Here is a 21,983-nt window from a genome sequence, read left to right on the forward strand (position 1 = left end):
GAACAGCCAATGACTTTGCCTTTGGTGGGACTGTTCAGGAGGGTTGTCTCAGTGACATCAAGGGTATAGAGCTGGCACCTGGCAGGACACCTTTCTTATAGAAGGAAGATGAGAAAGAAAGTCTGTGCTGGGGAAGTACAGAGCCTGAGGGGCAGGCGGAGAGTTTTAGAGTGGCTTTGGAGAGAAGTTAGCAGATGACGAGGGAATTCGTGAGAGGTTGGGTCTGATAGAGACTGCTGAGTGCTTAGTAGGCTTGAGAGTTCATTATGGAAGACATAGCATGAAAAAGGGCAGCACAGGAAAATAGCAGGCTTCAGTAGACCTGTGCAGGTAACTGTAGTGATGAAGCCACATTTTCTGAGTTAATTTGGCTGCAGAAACTGTCTGTTGACAAATAATTCCAGGCATGTGAGAGAGGTTTTAAGGTAAAAAGTACATCAAAGTAGGGCCACATCTATAATCTCCTCTTGTCTCCAGTACTGTTTGTGAAGTAATGATATGAGACAAAATGCATGTGGGTCATCTTGGAGGTTTGCAAGTGCCTCTGATCCCTGTGCGTGCTCCCAGTTACTGTGCCTTAGGAATTCAGCAGGAGTGCTAAGACTACCAGCTGTCCTGTTTCTGGCAAGCTGTGTCTTCCTGTTGATCACTTCCTTAGCCAGAGAAATAAAAATAAGTAGGAATTGCAGATGTAAGCAGTTAGTTTTTGACCTGACACTAAGACTTTCTCAGCTAAAAGAATAATTTCAGAAGAGCAGACCAAGGAAAGTAGTTTTTGTTTAATAAGTTACAGCATCTCATCAGTCACCACACAACACACAATCTTATAAACTGTTGCCCTTTGCCTGGATATAAATGGATTATAACTGACAACCCATTAAAAAAATGGGGTTTTTTTTTGTGTTTTAGTGGAATAAAAAAAATCATAGTAATGAAAAATCTGGCATTTTAAGGACTGATAAAGCAACAGATTCATCCAAGGAATGTTAGAGTGACTATATATACTCTTGCCTACGTATAATAGGCATATCATGAGAAGATAACAAATATTTTAGGATAAGGATAAGCAAAAAATTGAGGATAGTCAGAATTCCAGGGAAGCAAAACTGGGGGTATGTGAATTTTCAAGACATGGAAGAAAAAAGGTATTATCTAAAAAAATGCTTGAAAGACAGTACTTTGCCAGATCTGGATTCCCAGGTGCTCTTGATGTGGTCATCATTAGCTTGTATGATACAATGCAAAATCCTCTCACCACGGAATTGCATAGTCAGAGCAAGGATCTGAGCCTGTGCTGTTTGACTGGGGTTTGCTCTTTGCCATATTTAATTCCAGTTAAGATAGATTTAAAAAAACCCTCAAAGTCATTTAATTTTCATGAATTCCATTTTCCTCTGCCATACAGGAGGGATATAACCATTTCCTCATGACAAAAAGAATCAAAGAGGAAGTCAAACAACCAGCTAATTGATATCAGTAGGTGAATGTCATTGAGTAACTGATCCACATCTTCCACAGGACTTCTTCGTTGCAACCTCTTATCATAATGAGCGGTCAGCAGAGCAGAACTGGTCTAGACAGAAGATAAAGGTCTCTGGTAAGAATGAGCCTTTTTCAAATGTAAATCAGAAAATAGTGGAAGAGAGGGTTATTTATTTGTTTTAAATTAGATGCATCATTCTTTCTAAATGAGCACCAATACTTCCCTATATTAGGAAGTGGTGTAAACACTGGAATTAATAATGACATCATATAACTGAACCATGGCTAGTTATCTCTGTCCCCTTTTGTTATTTTTAAACTCCTGTTTACTGAATTCAAAGTAAAATCTTGTTAATAATTAAATACTTAAATTCCTTTGGAGAGAAAAATAAGGTAAACTCTATTTTCTTAGGAAATTCATGGTTATGAATGGAATGACCTTCTTAAAATCAATGTTAAGAAATAGTGTATAGGATTCTTTCCCAGACACCCTGTAAATATTGAGCTGATTGAAAAAACAGAGAATGTACCAGTGGAAGTGTATCTTTAGGCAGTGATAAGATTCTTGTGTGTGTGTGTTGCAATTTATCTGAAATTGATTTTGGATTTCCAGTGGCAAATGAAGCCTTGTATCAATCAACTGAACACAGGTACACAAGCAAGTGAGCACTTAAACACAATTTTCTGTCATGAAAGGCCCAAATAGGCCTAAAACATGTCCTGGCTTGTCCAGACGTGTTTTCTGCTCTTCCTCCTTCTGTTGAGAGAAGTGCTGCGGGAAAGGAAGACAAAAGCGTGGTGCCACCATATCTCTTCCAAACTTGTAAACAGGGTACCCCCACATGTTTATCCAGTTGTTTGTGTTCTGCCCTAAAACTGTAAGGCCCTGACTTTACCTAATATGGTCAAGTTTGGCAAATGCCACCATGATTGCCTAATCTGTGGCCAAAGAACCATTAGACATAGGCTGCATAGATAAAAAGAGATGAGCAGGCAAATACAATGTGCTCTCTCTCTGTGCTTCTGCCTTATTGCTCTCTGCCATTGTATTCTGCAATGCTTTTGTCTTACTTGCTTTGCAGCATTATATCTGCTAAGCTATAAGTCAGTTCTGCTACGTAATAACAAGTGGCTGCATTGGAACCAAATTATTTTATAAGAGCAAGAGGAAGGATGAAACTGCAGTGTTTATTATAGCATTGGAGGTAAACAAGGTTGTATAGGCATCATAGAATCATCCAGGCCAGAAAGGACCTCCAAGATCATTAAGTCTAGCCATTTCACCCACTCCACCGAGTTTGTTATTACACTATGTTCCCAAGCACCAGATCTACAAAGCCCTTAAACACATCCATGGATGGTGATTCAACCACCTGCCTGGGCAGCCCATTCCAGTGCCTGACAACTCTTTCTGTGGGGAAATTTTCCTAATGTCTGGTCTAAACCTCCCCTGGCACAGCTCGAGGCCATTCCCTCTCATTCTACCATTGCTTACTTGTGAGAAGAGGACAGTGCTTACCTCTCTACAACCTCCTTTCAGATAGTTACAGAGAGCAATAAGGTCTCCCTTCAGCCTCCTATTTTGTAGACTAAACAGCCCCAGTTCCCTCAGCTGCTCCTCACAGAACTTGTTCTCCAGGCTCTGCACCAGCCTAACAAGCCCTTCTCAGTACCTCAGTGTCTTTCCTCTGCTGCAGTGCTACTGAACACAGTAGTCGAGGTGCATCCACACCAACACTGAGTACAATGGGGCAATCACCTCCCTGGTCCTGCTGGCTACACTATTCTAATACTGGCCAGGATGTCCTTGGCCTTCTTTGCCACCTGGGCACATACTGGCTTACATCCATCTCCTTGTCAGTTAGTACCTACAGGTCCTTTTCCACCACACAGGTCTCTAGCCATTCTTGCCTGAGCTTGTAGTGTTGCATGGGATTGTTGTGGCCCAAGTGCAGGACCTGACACTTGGCCTTGCTGAAGCTTACACAGTTAACCTCAGCCCATAAGTCCAGGTCCCTCTGTAAAGCCTCCCTACTCTCAAGCAGATCAACCTTCCCACCTAATTTCATGTTGTCTGCAAACTCTCTGGAGGTACACTCAATCCCTTCATCCAAGTCATTAATACAAAAATTGAACAGGACTGATCCCAGTACTGAGCCTTGGGGAGCACAGTTTGTGGTTGGCCTCCAGGTGGATTTAACTCCATTGACCACCACTCTCTGAGCCTGAACAGCCAGCCAGTGCTTTACCCAGCAGACCATGTGCCCGTTTAAGTCATGAGCAGACAGTTTCCTTATAAGAATGCTGTGAGAAATCCTGGCTGAGGAACTTCGTAATTCCTGGAGTTTGTACCATCAAGGCTATTAAGGTTAAACTCTTGGTTGATGAAAACCTAGACAGATCAATTACAATGCAATGATACATAATTTTGGGTTTAAGTGTCTCAAGTGACTTTTGTTTGTAACATTAGGTGTAAAAGATGCCATGATTCTGTTCTGGAGGCTTTTTTATCTTCCTTCTTTGTGTTCCCATCCTCACTCCCCAAAACCTCAAGTAATAATATGTAAGGAATAAACTGAATAGAAAATTGAATAAGTAGACTTTTGTCAGCAATGTATGCACAGATCCTACTAATTTGCCTGCATCTGTTTTACATTTGCATCAATGTAAAACTAAATGCAAGGAAAATTATTCCTAATTAGCATTGATGAGCAGTAAGTGAGATCTGTGTAACAGCCTGTGCTGTAAATGAAGGGAAGACTCAGATGTGACAGCCTTTGAAGCCAGATACAGTCCATTGACTTGTGGAAAGAGCCCCACAGCACACAAAATGTTATAAAGAAGGTACATTTATTGATGGCACTGGGTGACAGGGGAGGATTGCTCCAACAAAACTCTGCACACCTACACCTTGTTCAAGTACATCATACAGATTCAGCACATAGGTAGGGCTAGTACAGTTATATCTAAGAATGGGTAGAGTTGTTACAGTCAGTTCCTGGAACTCATCTCCATAATGTCCCACCTCCTCATGCATGCTCGTTGCCACCTGATGATCATATATTGGGGTCTTTTTGATAAAGGCTCATTGTCTTCCTCAGTTTGTCCTTTTTTACCTTTTGTTCATCTGACACCAGTTGTAGGTAACATTCTTGGCCAAAGTTTCTGATGTTCTCATCTTTGAATACAGTATTCTTCTTCTCCATGGGAGTGTTTCTGGGCCTTCTCATGTTTAAACCACCTTTCTTTGTGTATACATGATTGATGGTGCCTTGTACAGTTAATAGTTAACTAGGTTGCTACATTCTGTATTTTCTGTCCCCATTTTCCCATGTCACCATCTCCTGGAACGTGCAGCAGCTTTCCTCAGAGAAGATAAACCAAATACTCTGTTTTCTTAGATGACTTATATTTAGTTAAAGGTATGTGATACCACCCAGAAAGACAGTAAAGGTTTGTTTGCCTTTTTCTTTTCTCTTCTCAAGGCAAGCAAAAAAAAATTGAATCTCTTGATGGGAATTGTGCTGCTTATCACTAGGGGCCTATTTTCAGCTGTTGGAGCAGATAGTTGGATGGGAGGAAGTGCCATCTCTGAAACAATGGAGATAACTGAAGTGTTGGGTGATACATCATGGATGAAGAGGGAATTTCCTGTGTTCTGGCTGCAGTGATTCTGAAGCTCTGAGAAGGAGGTGAAGTGTTAAAGTGAGGTCTGAAATGAACAGTAGTACTGAGAACAATGCAGTATGCAAGGAAGGCAATAAATTGTATATGGTAATGAACAGATTTACAGACTTGGAAATGGTGAAGAAGAAAAATGCATTGAGGTTAAAAGCAAGTAATGAGTTCCTGGACAGGTGTGAACATACATCCTGCACAGGGGAGAACAAGGTTGGGAGCACTGCATGAGTGCTTGCTGTAAAGCAAATCTCTCTGACTTGGAAACCTTTTGGAAGTGACATCAGGCTTAATTGAGTGAGTACTCTGGCTGTGTTACTTAAAAGTTTCAGCACAATTTGTGAAACACTCACTTCAGACATGAAGTGTCCCCAACTCTCATTACTCTGCGAATTTTAAATGTGCCAGGCAGTGCTGAACAGAGTGTTAATTGAAAAGAGGACTATACAAATAAAAACACTTGTAGGGAAGGTACACTGGAAACCAGTGAGTTTGCTAGTGCCTTTTTTCAGAATATGTTTCTTAAATGAAATAAAGTGGATTCACACTCTAGGCACTGCTGATTGTGAGTTCCTTTACTGCACTGCTCTGTTTTTTGCCTTATCATTTTATATTATAAGGAATCTTGAGAAATTTGCACTATGAAGATGGACTACCTTAAACATTATTGGTCAGAAGATACTCTCAGTCTTCTGAAGAGCAGTAGCACGTGGTATAGAACAATATGAGTTCTCAAAAGGCTTGAGAGTCACTGAAAGTAAAGACAATGGGCAGAGTAGAGCCACAGAGGAAGCCTAAATAGGAGCCAGTGAGTGACTCAAGCTCTAAGAAGTCAGTTATAAGGATCAGAATAGAGTAAAACCAGATTTTGAAAAAAACGGCAGTGAAGATCTCTGTTGGAGATTGGATTTAGTGTGTATTCACTTCAGTGAGGGAGGGTTGTAGCTGTGCCTGCTACTGTAAGAGTCAAGAGTGTGAGTGAGGGTTTTAGATATGAGGATTCAGAGGTGGACAACTGAGAACACTCTGAGATGGCATCATAGGAATATAGTATTATCCCACTGGAATAACCTTGTATGGCGAAGAAGTTTTGTTAGAAGTAACAGTGTATTCATTGTTTCCTAATGCTATACAAATGCTTCTCCTCAAAACAATGCCTACCAATGGACACCGTTATTTCTTGGCCCAGAATATTCTCCAGGGTTACTCCTAGCTTTTGCTTTTGTCTTTTCTGACATACAGGACATGTCCAACTCTTTCCATATGCAAAATCAGATCCCGTTTCTGTTCCAAAGCGTTTGGATCATCTTTAGTCCAGTATCCTCCCAGTCTTTAACTGAAAGCTCTCAAAGACAAACGGTTTTCTCATGTACTAATTATTATACATTTCTTAACCATTATTATTAATTACACAACAAACATGGACTTTCTCAGCACCTCTATGCAGAGGTCAGTAGGAAGGTTACTGGATGATTGCTTGTGATGGTTTGGGTGTTACCCACCCCACACACACTTTGGAAATCACCCAGACTAGACTCAGTTGGCTCTGGAAATTTGAATGAAACTTTTATTTTACAGCTTAGCTCAATATACAAGCAGATATTTACAATATGTACACTTATATACAGAAATATACAAGGTAAAAGGTAATACAGAAACACAACTCCCCTCCCAGAAACATGAATCCCAGGAGGGGCTCCCAACCACCCTTCCACCTTTTCCCTCCCCTCTCAACCTTACCCCAGTCCCAAGGAAGAATAGAGGTTCGGCCAGGGGGTTAGGAAGCAAAGTGGATTAATCAGAGAGATTGCAGAGAGGCTGGAGAGGAATGCAGCTCCGAGCTCCCAGGCAGAAGAAGAAGTGCCTTATCTATGTTTGGATTCTTGTTCATATACCTCTCAGCAAGCCTATGAGTGAAGTAGACATTGTCTCTGTTATCTAATCCTTCTCACCAAAACATTCTAGCTAGCTTCAAACTAGCACATTGCTCTTTAAAGTGGAGCATTTCTGTAGTTTCTGTTTTCACAGCATAAATTGAAGATAAAACAGAGGATAAAACATCTCCTTTCGGTTCAGTGTTCTCCTTTACATGTGATGACTAAGGCCCCAAACCTTGAGGACTATGAGCATACATCTTAGTGACTCAGCCTTTTATTAATTGCCTCTCTTACATTGTTGTGATGATCTGCATTTCTTTCAAGGGGAAAAAAAAAACAGAAGTTGTGACCAAACACAACAGAGAGACAAATCAGAGAGGAATCCCAAGTGAAATTTTGAGAGAAAGCCAGGGTGGGCATCTCCAGCTTTTAGGTTGCTAAAAGGTCAACTTTGTTACTTTGTCAAGGTTTCTGTCTTCAGCCACTTCTTGATAATGAGGTTATTCCAATTAGATGCGATACTCTGTGTCACCTTCTCCAAAGAGGAAAAATGAGGAGAAAGAAATTTCTGGATCAGCTTCTCTAATGGTAAATCAGTAAATAAACTATCATAAAATTGGTGTCCTGTAGGTACAGGAGGCAGAATATATATCTGCTTATGGTAAAATGGTATTTTTGTGTTTGGGGTAATGCAATTCTGTGGGACATTTTGAGTCTAGTTATCAAGTCACTAAGGGTATAAATAGCCTTCTCTAGAGGAATGCCATTTCTCAGGGAGAGTGAGGCTTCAGCCTTTATGTCCTTGTGCATGGTTCTTTGCTCACAAGATTTTTGTTTCTCTGTAATCTCAGACAAACAAGGCTTTATGTGCCCATGTAGGGGCACCATCATGTGCCCTTATGGGATAGATTTCAGGACTAAATGATAAACTTTCTTATCTCTGTTGTGGTAGGGCATAAATCCTGCCAGGATGGTTTAACCCTTGCTCTCCTCCTGGTGGGGGTCTGGGAGTAGATGAGCAAACAGTGAAGGGTTTGGCCCCAGCAAAGCCCTGAAGGCAAGGGGCTTAGCACCATGTGTGAGGTGTCTTGTGCTGCCCCTAAACATTCCTGTCTGATCACACAGGGCATGAAACTTTGAATTCATTGGCCAGAACAAGGATGCTAGTGCCCATTGGCCAGCTTCATTTTCAGAATTATCTAATGGGAGTGATTTAGAAATCCCCTTTCTGCATTGACCCTCCACCAGGAGCAGCATCTCATTTGCAGCACATTAACTGGAAATCATGGCAGACACGTGTTTGCAGCTTGCACTAAGCAGCAGCAAAGAAGAAACTATTTAGTTTTGACTTAATGTTGGTGATGTTTTGGAGTAGGTTTGGTGTATTTTCCTTTGCAGGCATAAACTAGGAAATACCACACAGGGATGTAACAGTCTGCCTGTGAAATACAGGTAGATACAATGGTGTCCTGTAGCTGAGAAGCTCACAATAGAAGCTTTGGACACCTGTATTCTGTGTCTTACATGCTGATCGAGTTTTGCATCAGTAATTAAGGGGTGATATCATTCCTGTATACAAAGCCAGAGTGTTACTATCCAAACAATGTGTGTGCTGTTGCACAAAGGTTTGGAAAAGCTGCAAAATGAGAATCAGTGACTTTATGCATCTCTGTGAGACTTATCGAAGAACAGATGTTCAAAGCAGATTGTCATTTGATCTATGTTCCTGTGAAGTACTCCCACACCATTAGATGGGCTAATGTTGCATTTGTTGAAGGCAAGGAAAGGCAGAATTAGAAATAGCTTGAAATGATACTTAAGCCAACTTAAATGTTTTATTCAGGTGGTTCAGCCTCCATTTTGCCAAAAAAGGTTCAGCATGAACTGTAGAGTAAGTGTCTACATCTTAGCAGCCTAATAAGAACAAAACTAAGTTCCATATCATCTGATAGTGAAACCTTCTGAAAGATTTTGTCCTCTGAATAAAATTAAGATTTCAGTTAAAATAGAGCTGTGTAGCAGGAAAGAATATTAATGCCAGTTTGAAACTTATTAGAAATAATTTTGTAACAAATGACAGATAATGATTTTAGGAAAAAGTCTGTTAGCACACACTTAACTAATGTGTAAGATCTGTGAGAAGCATACTAAAAACCCTGGCAGGAAATAGAAAAGTGTTGCATGGACATTTGCATGAAATCTCCATGTTTAGCATGATTTAAGAAAAGAAGCAGATGAGATTGGAGCAATCACTTTACTTGTTACAGTTTAAGAAATGGCAATGTTGAGTGACATTAGCCAAACCATTTACTCTACAGTATTTCATGGAATTGGAATTTTCTGTGGAAGAATCCTCTCCTCTTCCTGCTCATTCAGTACTGCATGATTTCTCCTATTTTAGTAATAAAATAGGCATTTACACAAATTACAAAATGCCAACTAGTTGATTACCAACATACTCTGCAATACTGGTTTGACTGTGGAAAGCAGTAAGAGCTTACTGTGTCCTGAAGATTCTAGTCAATCCCTTCTCTGCCCTGATGTGAGACCTTTTCCAGCAGTGCTATGGACACTTGCAATAACATTAACATAAGACCATTATGTTTAAATACAGTACAGATGCTGAATGAAGAAAGCAAACCGGCAGGCCCTCCCGGCCAGGCTTGCTACAGCACCCTTTTTCACTCAAAGTGTTGTGTCACCATTTGCCTCTTCTAAAGTCAGAGGCAACATGCCATAGCATAAGTGGCATGCGCTGGGGCAGGCAAACAAATTCTGCGGTGTGTGTTTGGCAGCAGAGTGCAGTGTTTAGGGTTTCACCCATATGCCACATAGTCATGCTTATGCCACCAGCTGATTCATTTACCTTATTTCTTTTGTCTCAGTAGCTGAGGCAGTGATTAGGTGTTTGTATTAACTGGTGGTAAATAAAATCAAGTAAGAATTTCCCTAGTTAAGATAACCTTGCTCACAACAGTGGTGTCAGCTCAAAGCTGTGTATCAGAACCCACTTGTGGAGAAGTGCTCCACTGATACTTGGCTTTGAAATGCCAAACGAGGATTTCCTTTTGAGACTTAGAAACTTACTTATTTGAAACAAAAGTAACTTTAAAGGTACAAAATTGAGATAAATTTCCTTTCGTAGCATCTACTATTAGATGATATTAAAATGACACAGAAAATAATCCTGTCTGAAAATTTTAGTACAGTTTATTTGTGAATTTCATTAAGTGACACTTCTGTGTTTTGAATTGGGGAAAATATCATGGGTTATTGGTATCCAAGCAACTGCAACAAGTGTGGCAGGTTTTCTTTAATACCTGGTAATGTTGTGAGATGTGCTTCTTAGTCTAGACTTGCCTTATGTATTAATTAGGGTTTGCCCTCAACTGTTCTCACTATGCTTATGATGAAATAACCATTTCTTCAGGCCAGTGTGGTGGGTTAGGAACTTCCCCCCCACCCTCCCTGCTACTGAAATCTGCCAGACTAGCTAAGATGGCTCAGAAGTAAGATGAAGCTATATTTACAGCAAAGCAAAATTTACAAGCATATATACACAGTACATCTACAAGTATTTACGACTATATACAAATTAGAAATAATACAGAAATCCAGACTCCCTCCTGGACAAAGGAAACTGCCCAGAAGGGGCTCAAAGCTACTCCCTTTTCCTCCCTCTACTTTCTCAGACCAACAAAACAACCAGCAAAGCTTACATTGTTATGTGTTAGCTGAGATTAGTTGAGAGATATTAGAGCAGAGTGAGGGGGAAGCAAATAGAAGCAGTGTCCCAGACCATAGTGGGACAAATTGTTTGTGTTTTGGCTTTTTATTCCTCTCAGCAAACCAATGAATGATATAGACTTCATCATTATTTTCTTTTCACAAGCAATGATCTAATTTTTCTCATTAAAATATCCCAATTAGCCTCAAAGTAGCACAGCCAGATGATGCCTTTTGTCTGGTTAACTGAAATAGCATCCTTGCTATATAGGATCAGTTGTGCAAATAATTAATTTGTCTTTTTTTTTTTGACCAAGTTGAGGAAAGCAAACAAAAAAACATCTACCAAAGATCTGCCTAAAACTTTGAAAATGGTGTGTGGATCTGTTGGGTTACATTACAATCATTTTGCTTGTGTTGATTTGTACCTTACTATGGAGACTTTTCTGGCTTCAGAGACATCACTTGCAGAGCAGAATGACATTCCAAAGTGTAGGAAGAGTGCAAGTACATATGTAATCCCAGGTGGAGCATTGTCACTGGCCAGCTTCACTGCAGCCAAGAGTGGTTTTAGCTTCTGTTTACTTGGAGACACAAATATAGCAGTATGCCTTCCTTCTCACTTGCTAGTAGGCAGCTCAGCAGTCCATAGTATGAGAGCCTTTGACTGATAACAAAATGCAAAAGATGAACTTCCTCTCCAAGAATGGTATGCACAGTGCTAGCCCAGAGTAATAGATCTTTTGCATGGTGTGACTTTACCAAAGTTGATCTGGTTCTGCAGACCTATTGCTATGTCTCTGTAATATGGTGCTCTAAAAAAGGTGAATGATGCATTATAATTTACTTTCCATTTCATTCTTCTGGAAGTTTTAAGCACTCTAATATATTATCAGTATTTCAAGGGAAAAGTTGTGAGGCTAATGCAGAAAAATACAATGGGACTTTGAATTTTTTTTTTATCTCTACAAAGATTAAAAAAAACAACAACCAAGCAATGCCCCCCACCCCCAGATACTACCCCCAAATCAACAATAAAACCAAGCATGCAACACTACCCCTAAACAAACAAGAAACCCAGCTAAGACCCTTAGCCCGTTCCACCAGGACAATCAGCTTGTGCTTGCTTATGTTGTAGTTTCAACCTTTGAAATGCTGAAGGACTTTGTTCTATTCATCAAATTTCTTCAGGGGCAAGTAGCTATATATTTTGTAATTCTTCAGGAAATAGGTTAATTTCTATAATCCCAGCTTTTTATCATCACTCTGGTGGCATTATAAACATGAGCCAAAGTTGTCTGGAGATGACTGTTGTAACACATTTAACTTGAGTTTATGTTCCAAACAACTCCTTTCTTTCTCCTGACTCCTGTGTGAATGTGGTACTTGTAGTACTAAATGTAAGCCACAGAGGAAAGCTGTATCATTTCACTGCTGCAGCAGGAAACATTTGTGGGAGTTGGAAGTGGCAAACTTCTGAGGAACTTTGTGTCTTCATTGAACTTCAGGTTAATGCATCTTGCTCCACAGTGCATTGTTACTCTGCTCTGATGAGGCCACACAATGAGTATTGTGTTGAGTCTTGGGTACCTCACTACAGTGCTGAAATGAGCGCAGAGGAGGGCAACAAAGCTGGTGAAGGGCCTGGAGAATGAATCTTATGAGGAGTAACTGAGGGAGCTGGGGATGTTTAGTTTGAAAAAGAGGAGGCTGAGTGGAAAGCTCATCACTGTCTACAGTTACCTGAAAGAATGTTGTGGAGAGGTTGGTGCTAGTCTCTTCTCACAGGTAAATAGTGACAGAACACTGGAACAGGCTGCCCAAGGGGGTTATGCAGTCTCTCTCTCTGGAGATATTCCTGGACATGTTCCTGCGTAATCTGGTATAAGTGGTCCTGCTCTGGCAGAGAGTTGAACTGGATGATCTTTCAAAGTCCCTTCCAGCCCCTGACATTCTGTGATTCTGTGGTTCTGTGATTTTGTGCACAAGAGGGAATGGCTTTAAGCTGCGACTGAGTAGGTTTAGCTGGACATTAGGAAAATTTCTTTCAGAGAAAAAGTGGTCAGGCATTGGAATGGGCTGCCCAGGTAGGTGATTGAGTCACCAACCCTGGATATGTTTAAAAGTTGTTTGGATGTGGTATTTGGGGATATGGTTTAGGGTACACCTTGTAGAGTAGGGTTATTGGTTGGACTTGGTGATTCTGATGGTCTTTTCCAACCAGAATATTTCTGTGATTCTGTTAGAGGTGATGTCATATTCTGTTTCCTATATGTTATTTCTGGTAGTACTTCTGAGAGTGGTACCTCTCTCCTAATTTCCGCTCCCAAGGAGTGAGACCCTTACACACTGTGTAGATCTTCAGTGCAAAGAATAAAGGAGTGCTTTAAGCTAACACCTGCTTAATAAAGTTGTGAGTTGTATTAACATTCCCATATTTTCAGGGTAACATATGTTCTACATCTTGGCTTGGAAACTGGAGGAGAAGTGTTCTGGGCCAGAACAGTCTTTTAACTTCCTAATTAAGTCTCTCTGTAGCCCTAAGACTGAGAAGAAAGCAATATAAAACAATCAAGTTTATGAATTTGAGGAAGCTTGAAATACTACTTACAGAAACTAGGGCTCTCATTCAAGGTGTTGATGTGCACTCAGGAATGTTGTTTGTTAACTGCAGGTCTGGTACACCTGTTAGCAGAAAAACCTGCTCAACTGAGAGCAGCCAGAGATTATCATGAGATGGTATGTTTCATGAGCTTCACTCCCCATTTTACATCTAATGAATAATGGAAGTGGTGTTTTTTATTGCTACTTACTGTTGGATGAATGGCAGAATGATGTGTGACCTGAATAAATATTGAAGTGTATTAGTGTCTGTGAATTTTTTCCTTTCCTATGAAACACACTTAAAAATATGCTAAGCAATTCAGAAATGTAAAAGCAGTGAACTGGATCTGTCCCAGATTATGTGACGGAAAACATATTTGTAGTTTACTCAACCTCTTTTTTTAATATAGAGGCTAGACAAATTCTGATGAACAGTGACATCTTCATGCATTTTGAATTGCAGGTGACTTTGTTAAATGCCAGATAGGCCTTAGGAAACAACCCTAACAGTGGTGAAATCACCTGTGTGGTGGTGATACAGATGCAGAAGGTTAAAGAAGGCTGTAGCAGGAATAGGTTTAACGTGACAGACCATCAGTTTATTCAGTTGGTGCTGATAAAAGGATAGGGACTGGGCATTTTCAAAACAGGAAACGAGATAAACCTATCTCACCTAATGATGGAAATAAAGTAACAACCACAATCTTACCTGTTCAAACCACTAACTGGGAATTTGACTCCAAATGGTGGGGTATTTCTGACATCTGTTAAGTCCGTGCAGAACTTAAAACGGAGTATCTTAGACCCAATGAGCTTTGGTATTCATTCCAAGAATGTCTTAGTTTGCTGGTGCCCTGCTATGTTGTCCTTCCAAGTGATGGCTGAAATCTCCCATGAGGACCAGCGTTTATGAATGTGAAGCTGCTCTTACTTGCTCATGGAGGACCTCATCCACTCCATCTTCTTGGTCAAGTGGCCTGTAGCAGACTCCCCACTATGATGTTCAACAAGAGCAAGTGCAGGGTCCTGCGTCTGGGATGGAACAATCCTCACTATTGATATAGGCTGGGGGATGAAGTGTTAGAGAGCAGCCCTGTGGAAAGGGACTTGGGGGTGCTGGTGGATGAGAAGCTGGACATAAGCTAACAGTGCGCACTTGCAGCCCAGAAGGCAAATGCCCAGAAGGCTGCATTAAAAGAAGTGTGGCCAGCAGATCCAGAGAGGTGATTATGCCACTTTGCTCTGCTCTGGTGAGACCTCACCTGGAGTACTGTGTCCAGTTCTGGAGGACATGGACTTGATGGAGTGGGTACAGAGGAGGGACAGGAAGATGATCAGAAGATTGGAGCACCTCTGCTATGAGGACAGGCTGAGGGAGCTGGGGTTGTTCAGTCTGGAGTGGAGGTGGCTCTGGGGGGACCTAATAGCAGCCTTCCAGTACCTGAAGGGGGCCTACAGGAAGGCTGGAGAGAAGCGGTTTACAAAGGCCAGCAGCAACAGGATGAGGGGCAATGGGCTCAAGCTTGAGAAAAGCAGATTTAGATTGGATGTTAGGAACAAGTTCTTTACTGTGAGGGTGGTGGAGCACTGGAACAGGTTGCCCAGGGAGGTGGTTGAGACCCCTTCCCTGGAGATATTCAAGGTGAGGCTTGACAGGGCCCTGAGTCACCGAGTCTAGTGGGGATGTCCCTGCTGACTGCAGGGAGGGCAGTCTGAATGACCTCTAGAGGTCCCTTCTGATCTGAATGATTCTATGATTCTATGTCACCTTCCCTTGCTTTCCCTTTAATCCTCACCCTAAAGTTCTCTGTCACCTCTTCTTCTACTCCCAGGTGGAGCTCCATGGACTCCAGTTGGTCTTTGATGTGAAGAGTCACACCCCCTCACCTCTTCCCATGCCTGTTTCCTAAAGAGCTTGTACCTATCTAATCCCATACTCCAGTCATGGGAGACATCCCACCATGTCTCAGTGATGCCAATGACATCATAACCTTGCAGGCGCACACATATTTGTGGTTCTTCTTGCTTGTCCCGACCTTGTTTTGGCTTTGTTGGTTTTGCCACAGGAAGTTTCCCCCTGCATTTTATAGATTGTGCAAGACCTACATTTTATGGATTGTGCAAGACACTTCTGATAAATTGACTTAAAGGCTGTTGCAGTGGGTCTTTTCTCTCCAGGTGCTTGATGCATTGCTTTCCAAAACCCTCTTTCCCCATGCTCATCCTTCATACAGGAAGACAAAATGTGAAAGAGGACTGTACTGAACATTTTCTCTATATTGCTTTACTTGATCCTTTTTTCCAGTGCATCACCTTCAGTTTGTTAAAATCTCAGTTTTTCTGCATACTACTGAATACTTCCTTTACTCTGAAGGGATTTTTTGCCTTGTGCAATTCTTAATGTTGTTTTCCCTCAGTCTTAGTGCCTGTTTTTGTATGGATTTGATGGGTTTGAGATGCATACTGAAAGCACAGCTGCTAATTCGTTCTGGCAATTTGGCTGGAAATTGCCAGGTACTGAGCACTCCCAGGCGTTGTAATGGAAAGTTTCAGCTGGACTGTGTCAGGGGTGTGCTTATTTTATTTAAACGGGTTCAGTTATTTCTCATCATTTCAGAAGCTTGTGGCCTGTTACCTTTTCAAGTGCAGATTCAAAACCCTGCTTGTCCCTTGATAATATTTTCATTAACGATTACTGAATAAACTGACAGTTTCTAAAGTGCAGTATTTATTTACAATTGATGAGATCTTAAAGAAGCAGCAAAATCGAGTTGAGAGTATTATTGTTACTATGCTAAATTTCAGTTTGGGGTTTTGTCTCCTAGTTCCATGAGGGACAACTCCCAGTTAGCTTGACAGTAGCCATAAGGATTTGCCATTGGAATGGGCTGCCCAGGGAGGTGGTGGAGTCGCTGTCCCTGGATGCGTTCAGGTGAAGCCTGGCTGAGGCACTTAGTGCCATGGTCTAATTGGTTGGATAGGTCTGAGTAATAGTTTGGACTGGATGATCTCGGAGATCTTTTCCAACCTGGTTGATTCTATGATTCTATGTGATATGCTTGGTTTAGACCTCTGTCTGAAGAGCAGGTAAAGACCATAAGCACTTGAGCAGTGGGACACGAAGGGCAGCTGTCTCAGTTAGCAGAGATCGAATACCAGCCACCTGGCAGAGATGTTACTGCCTCGAGTGATTTGTGTGTCTGTAGAAAATGCTGTGCCACAGTTAGAAACCTGTGGTCAGTGTGGGTCAGTGTTTCATCAAACTCATCTGTTGAATTTCTTGAGGGAAGTCTTGGTGCCATTGAAATCAGTAGCAAAACTTCCACTGACTTTTATGTTGAGGAAGATTTAAATCTTTCATCTATGGTAAGTACAGAGAAACCATAACTACAAAGGCCAAGATTTTCTAAGTGACCTGAGAACATGAGTGGTGGGTGTTCCCTTCCCTTAGGGAGCTCTTGCAGTCTGAATTCTGTGTTAATGGAAGACCATGATGAAATATTAAAGACCTTTGGAGTCTGAATATGTGAAATTTGCTATATGTGATTTGCTGAACTGACCGTTCAGCAAGGGTTAGCCCTTGTCTGTTAGTGCAGGAAGGTACCATTCCAGGGCATGAGATTTCCAGCATGCCTGGAAGTGGTATTTTTCTTGCAAAAAGAAAATTTGAGTTGCAGAATTTGCAGTCACAATTGTAAGGGAGAACTACACTCAGATACCCTTGGGGTTGCTGACACTGAGTCAGTCTGCCAAAGAACAGAGATGGATGAGAGCAGAAGTAGTCTATGTGGAATAATTGAGCTTTTTTTTCATACATGAATAATTTTGATCTTTCCAATAGAAAAACAAGTAAGAGTCTCAGTTAATGAAGTATCAGATTAGAACAGTGGCACAACCTAATTAAATACTGGTCATGTGAATATGCCAGCAGTAACTGCTGAAAGCACCTTTTTCCCTCTTGCTTCATTATAATCCATGTATTGATGTTAAAGGCCAAACATGTTCTGAAGCGACACAACTTCTGATTAAGAATTTGGTGAATATATAGGACAGGATTCAGTCCACCTCTGAGCTGCAAAGAAAATTATATCTGCTTGAGATAATGAAGTAGCTTAATGCTGCCTATGTTTTTAAGTTGATAGAGCAGGATCTTAATTTCACCAGTTAAGAAAAAATTGCTTCCATTATAAAAGAAAGCAGTGAGGGACCCAGAGAGAGGAATGTGACTTCCCTGTCTATTCCCTCGTTCTAAGGTTCATAAAAATGCTCTTGTCTTGTTATGACAGAGAAAAGCCAACACCTAAATGTTTTGTGAATCATCTAAATCAGTCCTTGTTCTGAGCTGCTCTTAGAGGTGAAGATGTTGTTTGGCAAGGGTTTTTTGGGTGACAGTTTTTGTTAAGGAGGTAGTGGAAGATTCCCCACAGGGATTTAGTCTGTTTGCACAAGTGTTTAGTGCTTGGATAATAGAAATGGGCGGTATTCAAACTCTAAAATAGCTCCAACTTTTCTTTCATCAACTGCAGTGAACACCACAGCCAGTATGGTCCATTATCATTCTTTGTCCTAATCTTGAGCAGTATCTGCCAGCATGAGTGTGTCTATAACATCATTATTCTGTCATGATCTGGTTACCTTATCTGTTAAGGGTATGGTATTTTGTTACTCATTTGCAGAAGCATAAGCTGGCTTTGTATTTCTTCCTTTTCACTCTCCACTCCCAGATTCAAAATCTGAACAAAGCTAAGATTTTCTTCTCCCAGGATTCCAAGAGAATAAAATTAAGAAAGGTCTGAAACTGGAAAAATTTACTAAAAAGTTATTTCCATTCTGTTTTCCTGTTTGTGCCAGGGAATCTCTGCAGTCTTTGAGTTTCAGACCCCAAGGCATGCTCTGGGAAAGACTGTTTGGCCTTTATGTATTATTGCTTTGCAACAAAGAAAAGTAATGATAAGGATCTAGTTTCACTTTCCTCAGCCAGTACGTTGAGCTCAGTAAGTTAAACAATATGTGTTAGTAAATTCTATCTATGTCTTTGTATAAGGGGAGACTTCTACTATTCTTTACTTTTATTCATTGAAGAAAATTGAGGAAAAAAATCCTATCTGAAGTACCTAAATGACAGAATATTGTTTTAATTATTTGTTATAAGTGATCTTAGGCACAAACCAATTCGTACCAAAGGCAATATGAAATCTATTTGTTAAAACGAAAGCAAGCAGTGCTGGGCATGAGAGGAGTCTTTGCTCTACCAACTTGTGCAACAAGCACATAACTGCCTCCTATTGATACATTCAGTTTATGTATATGTATCAAGTTGTTGGAATATACAAATGAGTCCTTGAAATTCTTGTGGCATCAGAGATCTCTCATGCGCTTGCATTGTCAGGGTTGTTGGTGATTCCCAGGCCCCTCTGGTGGTTGTTGGATGTGAAAATCGGTATCTGCCTCCATGTGTCCTCTTTACTCTGACCCCTGGCACATGTGCAATAAAACCCAGCCACACAAGTCCCCCTCCCCCACAAGTGGCACAACCCCACCAGTTCCCATGCTGATTCCCCATGCCAGGAAGGCACATCTCCCCCCGGTGTTACCCTAACATGAATCATGCCCATATGTATTACATTATTTAACCTTTTTAATTTATATATTGGGTTTTTTACAATATTTTTGTTGTGCTAACAATACAGCTCTTTTCATTATTATGTTATTGAGAAATAGAAACTGTCTTGGAGGTTAACTTGTTCCCCAGCTGCAGTAAATGTTTGCACAGATACTGAACATTTGTGAACTAAAACATTGGTGCCAAAATTCATAGGCAGCAAATGCATAGACCTGATCCAGTGAAAATAGATATGAATTAGGCCTTTAAGTACTGATGGTTCTGTATTTACAAAACAAAAGTAATAACCTGAAAAAATAAATCTCACAGAAGGTTTTTCTTGGAAACTGGATGCTGCATGCAGTAGAAATAGTTTGAATTACAAAAGTCGATAAAACTGCAAAATCTGAAGTGTGGTTGCTAACAGACCTTGCACTTGTTGACTTTTTTCTTGTCTTAAATGTTGGCAGCTGCTAGAATGTAATAGATCAGCTTTAATTTCTAGAATGGCCTACAGCTTGTATCCTTTCAATCTGTAACACAGGGAGAGAGTAACTACCTTTTATGTATCTTGAAAGTAGGTTTTAAAAATAATAAAAAACGTGGAGGCTAGCTAGTGAAGAAGGATGTTTTATTCCCCCCCCCAAAAAAAAGGGAGGATTAAGGATAAATACAGAGAAGCACTGCCAGTGCTTCACTTCTTTTTTAGTTATTGGGTTTTTTGGTTTATTTTTGGATATCAAGAACTTGAGATCTGCAATTAAGAGAACAAAAAGATAGGAGAGACTAACTTAATGAGAGCAGAGTTTAAATTAACATATCCAGTGTCACTTGAAAATTCACAACTTCCAGAAAACTTCTTGCAGCCAAAAGAGAACCACTGTTTTGAAGCTTTCTGGTTAATAGCCTCTTTATTTTATTGAGTCAAGGTTGTGAGGCTGGATCACTTATCCTGGTGAAAATTCTGTCCCATGTGCAGGTGGGAGAACTCAACAGATATGGCAAAAGAAAAATGCTTCTGTTCAATCTTCTCTGTGACCAGCAGATCAAGGGAGGTTTTCCTGCTCCTCTATTCTGCCCTAGTTAGGCCCCACCTCAAATATCATATCCAGTTCTGGACTCTCTAGTTCAAGAGGGACAGGGGTCTACTTGAGAGAGTCCAATGGAGACCTTCAAGGATGGTTAAGAGGCTGGAGCACTGCCTTATGAGGAGAGGCTGAGGGACCTGGGGCTTTTTAGTTTGGAAAACAGAAGACTGAGAGGGGATTTAATAAATGTTTATAAATATCTGAGGTCTGAGTGTCAGGAGTGGGGGGACAGGCTCTGCTCACTTGCTCCCTGTGTTAGGACAAGGAGCAGTGGATGTAAGCTGCAGCACAGGAGATTCCACCTCAACACAAGGGGGAACTTCTTTATTGTAAGGGTCACAGATCAGTGAAACAGGCTCCTCAGAGAGGTTATGCACTGGATTCTCTGGTCCTGCTCTGGCAGGGAGTTTGGACCTAAAGAGCCTTGTGATCTGTAATTAACAAAGGCCCCATGGTTTTAAAATACTGAGACCTACCCCTATTTTGTCAGTTCTTAACAGGGGTGGATACTGATAATCACAGGATATCAGGGGTTATAAGGGATCCAAAGAGATCATCGAGTCCAACCCCCCTGTCAGAGCAGGACCATAATCTTGCTCAGGTCACAGAGGAATGCATCCAGGTGGGTTTTGAAAGTCTCCAGAGGAGACTCCACAGCCTCTCTGGGGAACCTGTTCCAGTGGTCTGTGACCCTTACAATAACTAAAATTCCTTTGTGTTGAGGTGGAACCTCCTGTGCTGCAGCTTATATCCATTGCTTCTTGTCCTATCACAGGGAGCAAGTGAGCAGAGCCTGTTGTTGTGTATGTGTGTCCCCTCAACCTCCAGTCCTCAGATATTTGTAAACATTTATTAAATCCTCTCTCAGTCTTCTCTTTTCCAGATTAAAAAGCCCCAAGTCCCTCAGCCTCTCCTCAAAAGGCACTTGCTCTGGTCCCCTAATCCTCATAATTAACCTCTTCTAGTAGAAGAATGATGTGATCAAGGGAAGGAGGTTTCTGTCATGCACACTGTCAAGCAGTACAGAAAGAGGAGAGGAAGTGGCTAGAACTTTCACTAGAAGACTACGATCACACTTAGAGGTGCAATGTTGAGTCTACATTGCTAGTATGTAACTTACACAGATTTTATGTTAACTTGCTAAGTTAGGGAGTTTTGTCACATGGAGAATAATGTGCACATGGCAGGCCACATTCTCTGAAGATGCACAAGAGCAACAATTTGATTTGACAGCAGCTGTGTTTCTCCAGAAAAACTGTGCTTTTCTTGAATACAGCTGACATATATTGCATGGAATTTATTTTTCTGCCAAATACATTATGCAGCTTCCCTTTTCACCCTGCCATCACTAACAGTGTTTTATCCAGAGATGAGTTGGGCTGGCTGGGCCCAGATGAGCCATGCCAGGGAACTGGACTGTCCCTGTATGTCCTTCCCGAAGCCCAGGGCAGCTCCAGCTCTTCAGTTTTCCTGGGTGTGTCTTCTATGGACATGTCCATTAAACTTACACAGCAGATGTGCTAAAATCGAGATGATGGAGCAGTCTTTTTCCTAGCTGACATTAGACAGAAGATTTAGTTTTCTTCACAGAGTGCCACAGCCTGCCACACCTGAGGAAACAATGCAGCACGCCAGTTACCTGGATCTTATTCAAAGTAATCCAAGGTGGAATCTCTGCCTGGTTGTTTTCTCTTGGGGAGGTGATGGAGTCACCATCTCTGGGGGTGTTTAAAAGGATACTGGATGAGGCACTTACTCCCATGGTTTAGTTAATTAGAAGATAATAAGTGAAAGGTTGGACTTGATGATCTTGAAGGTCTTTTCCAACCTGGTTAATTCTGTGGTTGGTTTTGTAATGTTTGTTATTGGCTACTCTGATTCTTACTGGAGACAGGTATTCATGAAAGAAGTTCAGGGATGTTCCCA

General features: G+C 41.1%; 1 long non-coding RNA gene across 1 annotated transcript in view; it reads left to right on the top strand.

Annotated features, from left to right (window-relative positions):
- The window catches only part of LOC135176281 (uncharacterized), a 278,618-nt gene that overhangs the window by 122,888 nt on the left and 133,747 nt on the right, over window positions 1–21,983 (top strand). Inside the window, exon 2 of the long non-coding RNA XR_010302593.1 lies at window positions 1,519–1,597. This is a non-coding gene — a long non-coding RNA (uncharacterized LOC135176281). The remainder of the gene's footprint in view (window positions 1–1,518; window positions 1,598–21,983) is intronic.

This window comes from Pogoniulus pusillus, chromosome 6 (genome assembly GCF_015220805.1).
Source record: "Pogoniulus pusillus isolate bPogPus1 chromosome 6, bPogPus1.pri, whole genome shotgun sequence".
Lineage (NCBI taxonomy): Eukaryota > Metazoa > Chordata > Aves > Piciformes > Lybiidae > Pogoniulus > Pogoniulus pusillus.